General features: G+C 44.1%; 1 non-coding gene across 1 annotated transcript; it reads right to left on the bottom strand.

Annotated features, from left to right (window-relative positions):
- Positions 1–370: 370 nt before the first annotated feature.
- Positions 371–475, bottom strand: LOC145590279 (small nucleolar RNA R71). The gene has a single exon (XR_014101915.1). It is a non-coding gene; the product is annotated as a small nucleolar RNA R71 (small nucleolar RNA).
- Between the last annotated feature and the right edge of the window lie 8,970 nt (positions 476–9,445).

The raw sequence follows: 9,445 nt of genomic DNA, 5'->3' as shown, positions 1-9,445 counted from the left end.
AAGAGGATGATATTTTATTTCGTGAGTTCGGAAATCCGGAGGATTATGAGCTCACGGGAGGGATTTTGTTACCCGTCACGGAAACTAACTTCACAATTCATCCCCAATATACAAGAATGGTTCAATCGGAGCAATTTTCGGGTTCTACAAGTGAAGACCCTATAGAGCACCTTGATAGATTCCTTGAGCTATGTGCCATGATTAACCAACCAAGTTTCTCAAGAATACATCCGGATGCACCTATTTCGACAATCTCTTTCGGGTAGAGCAAAGAAGTGGTTGAAGCAAGTGAAGCCTAACTCACTCACATCTTGGAGGGAGGTAGTTAAGGCATTCTTGAAGAGGTTCATTTCCGAGGAAAAGACCGCTGAGATGAGAAGGAAGATTACATCATTTGAACAAGAAGCGGATGAGAGCCTTAATGAAGCTTGGGAGAGGTTCAAAGAGTTGGTACAAGCGTGGCCTCACCATGAATACAATCAAAGTTTGCTCATGAGGTTTTTCTACGATGGATTGGAGCCCATGTCTAGAGCTAACTTGGATGCGGGGGCGGGTGGACAATTGATCAAGATTCCCCAAAATCAAGTGGAGGCAACGATCGAGGAGGTAGCAAAGAACTACTCTTGGGGAGGTAGGAGAAGGAGTGCACCGAAGAAAGGTGGGATGTATAAATTGGAGAAGGTCGATCAATTGCAACATCAAATTGAGAAACTCACAAAAGGGCTCTCAAAGTTGAACACAAGTGTAAATGCAAGCTCAAGCGGTGGAGCAAGCTCTTCTCAAGTCAACTCTTTCTCTTGTCAAAATTGTGGAGGAACGAACCATGATACATCTTATTGTGGAGGTTTGAGCCCCGAGCATGTAGCGGCATACAACACAAGGCAAGATTGTTTTAGAGGAGGCGGTGGTGGAGTAGCTTGGAGACAACCACCACCCGGGTTTGCATATCAACCTCAACAATGGGGCCAACAAGCTCAACCCTCTTACAATTCGAACCCTCAATACCAAAATCCACCTCCATCTCAAAACCAAAACCCAAGAGGAACCTACCCAAGGAACAACCAATACAACAACCAAAACCAATACAATAACCAACACCAATACAACAATCAAACCCAAGCACCCCAAAGAAATCAAGAACAAGCACCTCAAGCGGAGCCAACACCCACACAACTCCTTCAAGCTATGCATTCACAAATGCAAACTTTTGGGCAACAAATGCAAGAAATAAGGGCTCACAACAAGATGGTTGATTTACAACTAGCTCAATTGGTCGAGAGGACTCCTTTCAATTCACCATCAACTCTACCCGGACAACCACAACCTAACCCTTCTCATAACCAAAAACCCGATACATGCAAGGCAATCACTTTGAGGTCGGGAACTTCCTATGATGGTCCAAATGAGGGGGATAGTGAGGGAAAGAAGGGAGGAGAAGAGAGTGTGAATGAAGATAAGAGAGGTGAGGAGGAAAAAGTTGATGAGGTAGAAGGAAGTTCGGAGAAGAAGAAGGTCAACAACGAGAAGACAACCTCAATTCCTAGTGAGACTAGGAACCTTGATGGACCGGTTCCTTTTCCAAGTAGGCTTGCGGAGAGGAAGTTGAATGACAAGTTTGCAAAGTTTCTAAGTGTGATGAAGAAGTTGCACATCAATCTCCCTTTTCTTGAAGTAGTGACACAAATGCCATCTTACTCCAAATTTCTCAAGGACATCCTCACCAACAAAAGGAAGCTCAATGATGAGCTTATCACCCTTCCACACCAAGTGAGTGCTCTTGTTCAACATAAAATGCCCAAGAAGGAAAAAGACCCGGGGAGTTTCACTTTGCCGGTGAAAATTGGAAATATGGAAGCTAGGGGTGCATTGGCCGATCTTGGAGCAAGTGTTAGTCTAATCCCCTTATCCATTGCTCAAAAACTCAATATTGAGATGATCCCTACAAGGAAGACAATTCAACTAGCCGACCGCTCAGTGAAGTTACCTTGTGGAGAACTTGAGGATGTTCCAATTCAAGTGGGACACATCTATGTGCCTTTTGACTTTGTAGTGATGGACATGGAAGAAGATGTGGACACACCCTTGATTTTAGGTCGGGAAGCTCTTAAGACTTTGGGGGCGGTCATCAATTGCAAAAACAACACCATCACAAGTGAAGTGGCCGATGAGAAGATAGTCTTTGAGTTTTCAAAGTTGCTAAAGACCCCTATGGTTGAAAAGTGTTATCGAGTTGATGTAGTGAATGAGGAGTTAGACCGTTTAGGAAGGGTCATGATGAAGCCTCAAGATCCAATTGTGGAAGCTCTCACATGCAAAGAGGAGTTCCACTCTCAAGAAGCCAAAGAATTTGTCATGGCAATGGAGGAATCCTCAAAGGAGGAAGTTGATCAACAAAGCAAGATTGAGCTTGAATTAATAAAGGAAAAATCGGAGGAGAGTTCCAAGCCTCCTCCCAAGGTAGAACTCAAGCCCCTCCCCCCTTCTTTGAAATATGCTTATCTTGATGAGGAGGAAAAATACCCTATTATTGTCAATGCTACCCTTGATGAACTTAATTTGAAAAAATTGCTTGATGTTTTGAGAAAATACAAAGATGTGATAGGGTATAGCATTGATGATATCAAGGGCATTAGTCCTTCTCTATGCATGCATCGTATTCATCTTGAGGATGATCATTCCACCTCCATTGAACCTCAAAGGAGGTTGAACCCCAACCTTCAAGAGGTTGTCAAGAAAGAAATTTTGAAACTACGTGAGGCGGGCATCATCTATGCTATCTCCGATAGCAAGTGGGTGAGCCCGATTCATGTAGTTCCCAAAAAGGGTGGAATGACCATTGTCAAGGATGAAAAGGGAGAGGAAATCTCCACCCGGACGGTGACCGGGTGGAGAATGTGTATTGATTATAGGAGATTGAACAAGAACACAAAAAAGATCATTTTCCTCTCCCTTTCAAGGACCAAATGCTTGAAAGGCTTTCTCACCATGCTTTCTTTTGTTTCTTGGATGGGTACTCCGGATTTTTCCAAATCCCTATCCATCCAAGCGATCAAGAGAAAACTATTTTCACATGTCCATATGGAACATTTGCATACCGAAGAATGCCATTCGGATTATGCAATGCCCCCTCTACTTTTCAAAGATGCATGACTTCCATTTTCTCCGAAATGCTTGAAAAAGAAATTGAGGTTTTCATGGATGATTTTAGTGTTGGTGGCTCGTCTTTTGACACTTGTCTTTTTAACCTTGAAAGAGTTTTGCAAAGGTGTCAAAAGACGAGTTTGGTTTTGAATTGGGAAAAATGCCATTTTATGGTCGAGGAGGGCATTGTCCTCGGTCATAAAGTTTCAAAAAATGGCATTGAGGTTGATCCGGCCAAAGTTTCGGTGATTGAGAGGTTGCCCCCTCCTACTTCCGTCACGGGAGTACGAGCTTTTCTTGGGCATGCCGGTTTCTACCGGAGGTTTATAAAAGATTTCTCCTCAATTGCCAAACCTTTGACCGAATTACTTAAGAAAGATGTTGTTTTTAGCTTTGATGAGGCTTGCCTTGAGGCATTTCGTAAGCTCAAGGAAGCTTTCATCTCTTCTCCTGTTGTGCAAGCTCCGGATTGGAGCTTGCCTTTTGAGCTAATGTGCGATGCGAGTGATTTTGCAGTAGGTGCCGTCCTTGGTCAAAAGAAAGAAGGGAAATCATGTGTCATCTACTATGCAAGTAGGACTCTCGATGAAGCTCAAAAGAACTATACAACAACGGAGAAGGAGATGCTAGAGGTGGTGTTTGCATTTGATAAGTTCCGGGCCTATCTCATATGTTCAAAAGTCATTGTGTACACGGATCACATCGCGGTGCGATACCTCATGACCAAGAAAGAAGCGAAGCCTCGCTTGATCCGTTGGGTTCTCTCTCTTCAAGAATTTCACATGGAAATGAGGGATAAAAAGGGAGCGGAGAATTATGTGGCGGATCACTTGTCTAGGCTTCCATTTGAGAACAAGGAGGATGTTCCAATTAATGATGAGATAGGGATCGAGGCCCTCATGGCTATGGTGGCGACTTCTACACCTTGGTATGCGGATATTTCCAACTATCTTGCTTGTGGGGTAGTTCCTCCGGAATTCTCCTCTCAACAAAAGAAAAAGTTCTTCAAAGAAGTGAGAAGGTATTTTTGGAATGATTCGTACCTATTCAAGCAATGTGGTGATGGTCTCTTCAGGAAGTGTGTCCCCGATCATGAGATTGAGGGTGTCCTTGAGCATTGTCACTCACTACCATGTGGGGGACATGGTGGTGGTGACAAGACGGTAGCAAAAATCTCTCAATCTTTGCTTTGGTGGCCTTCAATGCACAAGGATACTCACAAATTCGTTATGCAATGTGATCGATGCCAAAGGAGTGGTGGCATTACCAAAAGGGACGAGATGCCCCAACAAAGTATTCTAGAGGTGGAGCCCTTCGATGTTTGGGGGGTGGATTTCATGGGACCGTTCGTTTCTTCATGTGGGAACCTATACATCTTGGTGGCGGTTGACTATGTGACGAAATGGATCGAAGCTATACCCTCTCCTACCAATAATCACAAGGTGGTGCTCAAGCTTCTCAAGAAAATCATTTTTCCTAGATTTGGGGTGCCAAGAGTTCTAATTAGTGATGGAGGGTCTCATTTTGCCAAGAAGCAATTGGAAGCTCTTCTCAAGAAATATGGCGTTCATCACAAGGTTGGTCTACCTTACCATCCTCAAACTCAAGGTTAAGTGGAGGTCTCGAATCGTGAGATCAAGAATATACTTGAGAGGATGGTGAACAAATCAAGGAAATATTGGTCTCTCAAGCTTGATGATACACTTTGGGCTCTTCGAACGGCGTACAAGACTCCCATAGGTACAACCCCCTATAGGTTGGTCTATGGGAAGGCTTGTCACTTGCCGGTCGAGCTAGAATACAAAGCTTGGTGGGCCATCAAAGAGCTAAACATGGATTTGTCGTTAGCGGGTGAAAAGAGGTTGTTGAATCTCAACGAGCTCGAGGAGCTTAGAGATGATGCCTATGAAAACTCAAGAGTCTATAAGGAGAAGACAAAAAAGTGGCACGACCAACATATCCGGAACAAAAGTTTCAAGGTTGGGGACAAAGTCTTGCTCTTCAACTCAAGGCTTCGCTTGTTTCCGGGCAAGCTCAAATCTAAGTGGTCGGGGCCTTTCGTTGTATCAAAGACCACTCCCTATGGTTCTTTTGAGTTAGATGCTGACGGAAACAAATTCATGGTGAACGGCTCTCGTTTGAAGCACTATTTCTGCAAGGAAGAAGTTGGTGTTATTGAGTATCAGAGGCTTGACCCTTTGGGTCCTAAGCCACCCTTTTGAATGGATTTTCATCATGGTCAAGCTAATGACCTTATAAAGAAGCGCTCTCGGGAGGCAACCCGACTTTTAAACCCTTTTCTTCTCTATTTTCCATATTTTTGGTAGGTTGTTTGTTTGATTTTTGTCTTATGGCTTTCGTTTTTCCTCTTGCTTTGTAGGCACTAGTCTCTTTGGTGCGTGTTTGGAGGGAATTTGGAGGCCGTTTGGTGTTATATATGGAGCTAAGTTGGGGTTTGGAGACTTGGAAGTGAGTGAGGGGGATTTAAAGCAAAAATATTGATGAAGACCCTGTGCGCGGGCGCGCAGGCCTGGCAGAACCCGCGCACAGGGAAGCTCAGCAAGGCAGAATCTGGCAGAAGGTTATGCGCGCCCTGTGCGCGACATCTGCGCGGGCGTGCAAGAGAAGGCTGTGCGGGCGCGCAGGCTTGGGAGAACCCGCACAGAATTAAGGCCAAATTTCAGATTCTGGCAGAAAGTTTTGTGCGATGTGTGTGCGACATCTGCGCGGGTGCGCAATACACTTGCGCGGGCGCGCAGGATACCTACGCGGGCGCGCATATATGGGTTTATCGGGGGATAGATTCTCTTTTTCCCCGATTTCATCATCATTTTCATGCCTCTCATACCAATTCTCCCCTCTAATATTACCTATTACCTTGAAATTTCATCAAATCCCCTACATTCCCTCACTTTTCTCACAAATTCATCACTTTCCCCTCTCAAAATCACCCATTTTCACCAAATTCGGGATTGCTCCTTGGTGGTCGAAGTGGTGGTCTTCATGCTCTTCAATTGTGGTATAATCCTAAACCTCGACTACTTTGTGGCTTTAATTCATTAGATGATACCATGTTTTAGGATTGTTAAGCAAGATTGAGCTTGTAAGAATTTTGTGTGATTTAGGGTAGTTTTGCTTGTAATTGTGGAATTTGATATGAATTTCTTGGTGATTTGTTGAGTATTGTTGTTGAAAATTGTTGTTTTTATGCAATTTGCCTAGCAATTACTTGATTGTGGGTATTGAGAATTGTTGAAAGTAATTACTAGCTTGATATTGAGTATTGAGAATTGTTGATGCATGTGAAATTGAAAATTTGTGATGTTGAGAGTTTTTGATACTTGATATTGAAATTTGCTTAGTAATTGTCTCTTTCGTGATTGAGTATTGCAAATTTTGGCATTGAATATTGTTGGCGATTCTTGTGTTCTTCTTGTGCTATTTGTATCTTGGAAAGTTGTTGCTCCTAACCTCTTTTCAGATAACAAAGTCAAAGCTTCAATTGTTGTTGTTGTTGTGGGAAGAATTGGGTATTCTTGAGTGTTGGATCACTTTTTTGGTGTTCTCGGTATTTTTGGGATTGTTGAGTTAAACTTGGTGAAGATGCGTAGTAGGAGAAGGAGCAGGAAGGAGCCCAGGATAACAATTGATGAACCCCAACCCTCCTCTCAAAATCTAAACCAAGAACAAACAACTCTACCCACCTTGAAATTTGTAAACCGACACCACGCTCCCATCCATCAAACCCTCATCAAACGCAAACTAAACCCCACTCGACACTACTACCAATGCTCAATGCGTGATCTGGGTATAGATGAGGACCTTCAGTCCCTTCTTGATAACCTTGGGATGAGTGAGTTCATCCAGCACCAATACCCAACTTTCAAGGAGCCCACCTACGAGTTCCTAGCCTCCTTTGAGAAGGAACCCGTTGGAAACAACGAGTTCCAAATCTCCTTCCAACTCTTCAATGCCCGCCATGTGATCTCCTTAAGGCGTCTAAATGAACTTTTGGATTTTAACCCTGACGCCGATCTCCTTGCCCCATCCACCGAGCTCTTCCCCGAGTACGATGCCTTCCGTTGGTGGTGGACAATTACCGACATGGAAGATTTTAGTACTCGGTACTCGGTGGCAAGCCAAATTATCCACCCAGTACTCCGCATCCTACACCGCATCTTGGGGTTTGCGGTGTTTAGCAAACAAGATTTGAGCAAGCTCTCTCATGAAGAGCTTTTCACATTTTGGGTCACCACAAAGGAGGAATTGAGTGGGCGGCTCAACATGGGGTACTGGTTTGTGTTGTGTTGTGAGGCAATCAAGAATGGGAACTAGACGGGAGAGATTGCCCTTGGTGGGATGATTACAAGGATTGCTTCGAAGCTAGGGGGTGAGTGTCTCTTCCCTTTTTGCACGAGGGTTGGAAAGGACAAGGATATGTTCGTAGACATTTCTTATATGAGGAAGTCGGTCTTCATCCAACTGACCAACGATGTGAACAACTTCCACGATTGGTGCGTTGAGCGGGTGCACCATTGCATCTTACCGTTCCCTAGCCGCACATCCTTGGAGCGGAACTCTAGGAATGTGTGGAAGATCCCTATGGACAATGGTGTCCTGCCTAACGCTCTTGGAGGTGAGCGTAATATGATTGTCCGCGAGCGTCACCACCAACAACAACAACAAGAACAACAACAAGAAGAACAACAACACCAATTTCAACAATAGCAACAATTTCATCAACAACAATTTCATCAACAACAACAAGGGTTTCAACAACAAGGATTCCAATATGGGGAGGAATCCCAACAAGGTTTGCACGTCCCCTCCTTTAGCGAGGAAGGTATGGCCTCTTCCTCTTCTTCTTTCAATCTTGAGCGTGCATTCCAAAACTTGTCTATGCAAGTAAACCGGTTGACGGAGGCCGCCGATGGGTACTCGGTTTACAATGCCAACATTTATGATTGGCATGTAAACCAAGGGCATTTTGACCCACCGGTTAACTATCCGTATTTTCCGCCCCAACAGGGGCCGGTTCCTTTTCACGAGGAACCGCATGCTGATGGCACACCCCGTCAACCGGTTTGGCCCTATTGGCCCGGGCCTTCATCTCAAGGGGCCCCCCGTGTGAACTACCCCACCTCTGAGGGGTACGATTACAAGGCACCGGGGGGATGTGATTACCGAGGGGATCCCAACTACCCCATGTATACATCCGAGCCTCTTGAGATGCCCTCTCCCTTTGACCCTCTTCCGGACTATCAACAAGAGTTGTACCGGAACCGTGGTTTTCCACCGGGTTACACTGGTGGTTGGGACCCCCATGGCCCTCCTATCGACATCGACTACGAGTGGCGTCCATATGGAGAGGGCTCTAGTTCTCACATGGAGGACTAGGGCCCTCGGGCCGAGTTTAGCCCTTCCTCCCACCCCATTTTCCACTTTGTTCAAACCAAGGACGGTTTTCCATTCAAGTGTGGGGGGGGGGTGCTTATTCATTGTTTCATTCAAGGGCTTTGTTCTTATGGGGCGCATTTTTGGGCCAATAGGTGTCTTTTTGGAAGCTTCCTTCCCCTCTTCTCAAAATGATGATGATGATGTTTTTAATGAAACCTTGTGTTGTTTTGGCTCCCGTTTTCGAAAATCCGAATTCCCTTTTAATCCAAACCTTTTCCTCTTTTCTTTGTTCTTTTTCTTAGTAGTTTCTTTTCTCTATTTTGCTTTCTTTTTATTTCATTGTATATATTTCTCTTGCTACTAACCGAATATTTGTCGAGTTGTTTTGGATTTTGACATTTTGTAGGGCTTATTAGCGCATTCCCCAAATTTTTCCGTGCAATGGAGCTTCATTGATAGTGGACTTGCGTTTTCTAAGCGTATTTGGGTGACAAATTCTCCTTCTCAACTCTTTAAATATTTGATTGGTTGCATGGTTTAGGTTAGATTAGGAAGGAGTTGAATGGTTCGAGGTTGTTTGATTTGGTTCTAAGGAACCTGGGATCGTTGATATTGTATTCAACGATCATTGTATGTCGATTGGGATTTATGTGATTCACATGCCTCTTTTATGAACCTTTTCGATTTCTTCCTTTTTCTTTGAGGGTTTCTTTTCTTCTTTCTTTTGTGTGACATTCATGACCATGATAAGTGAAAAATTTTGAAAGTTGAGAATTTGCTCGTTCATTTGGACATGTGGACTTATATGCTTTCGTGATGACATATTTTTGAATGCTTACCTTCCTAGTTGAAGAGGGTCTTCACGGTTTGAGAGTTCTTAGGGTTGAACTAGACACATTTTAAGCTA

This window comes from Chenopodium album, chromosome 17 (assembly GCF_948465745.1).
Source record: "Chenopodium album chromosome 17, dcCheAlbu1.1, whole genome shotgun sequence".
Taxonomy (NCBI): Eukaryota; Viridiplantae; Streptophyta; class Magnoliopsida; order Caryophyllales; family Amaranthaceae; genus Chenopodium; species Chenopodium album.
Note: the sequence above shows the minus strand (reverse complement) of the source record. Positions and strands in the feature narration are given on the sequence as shown.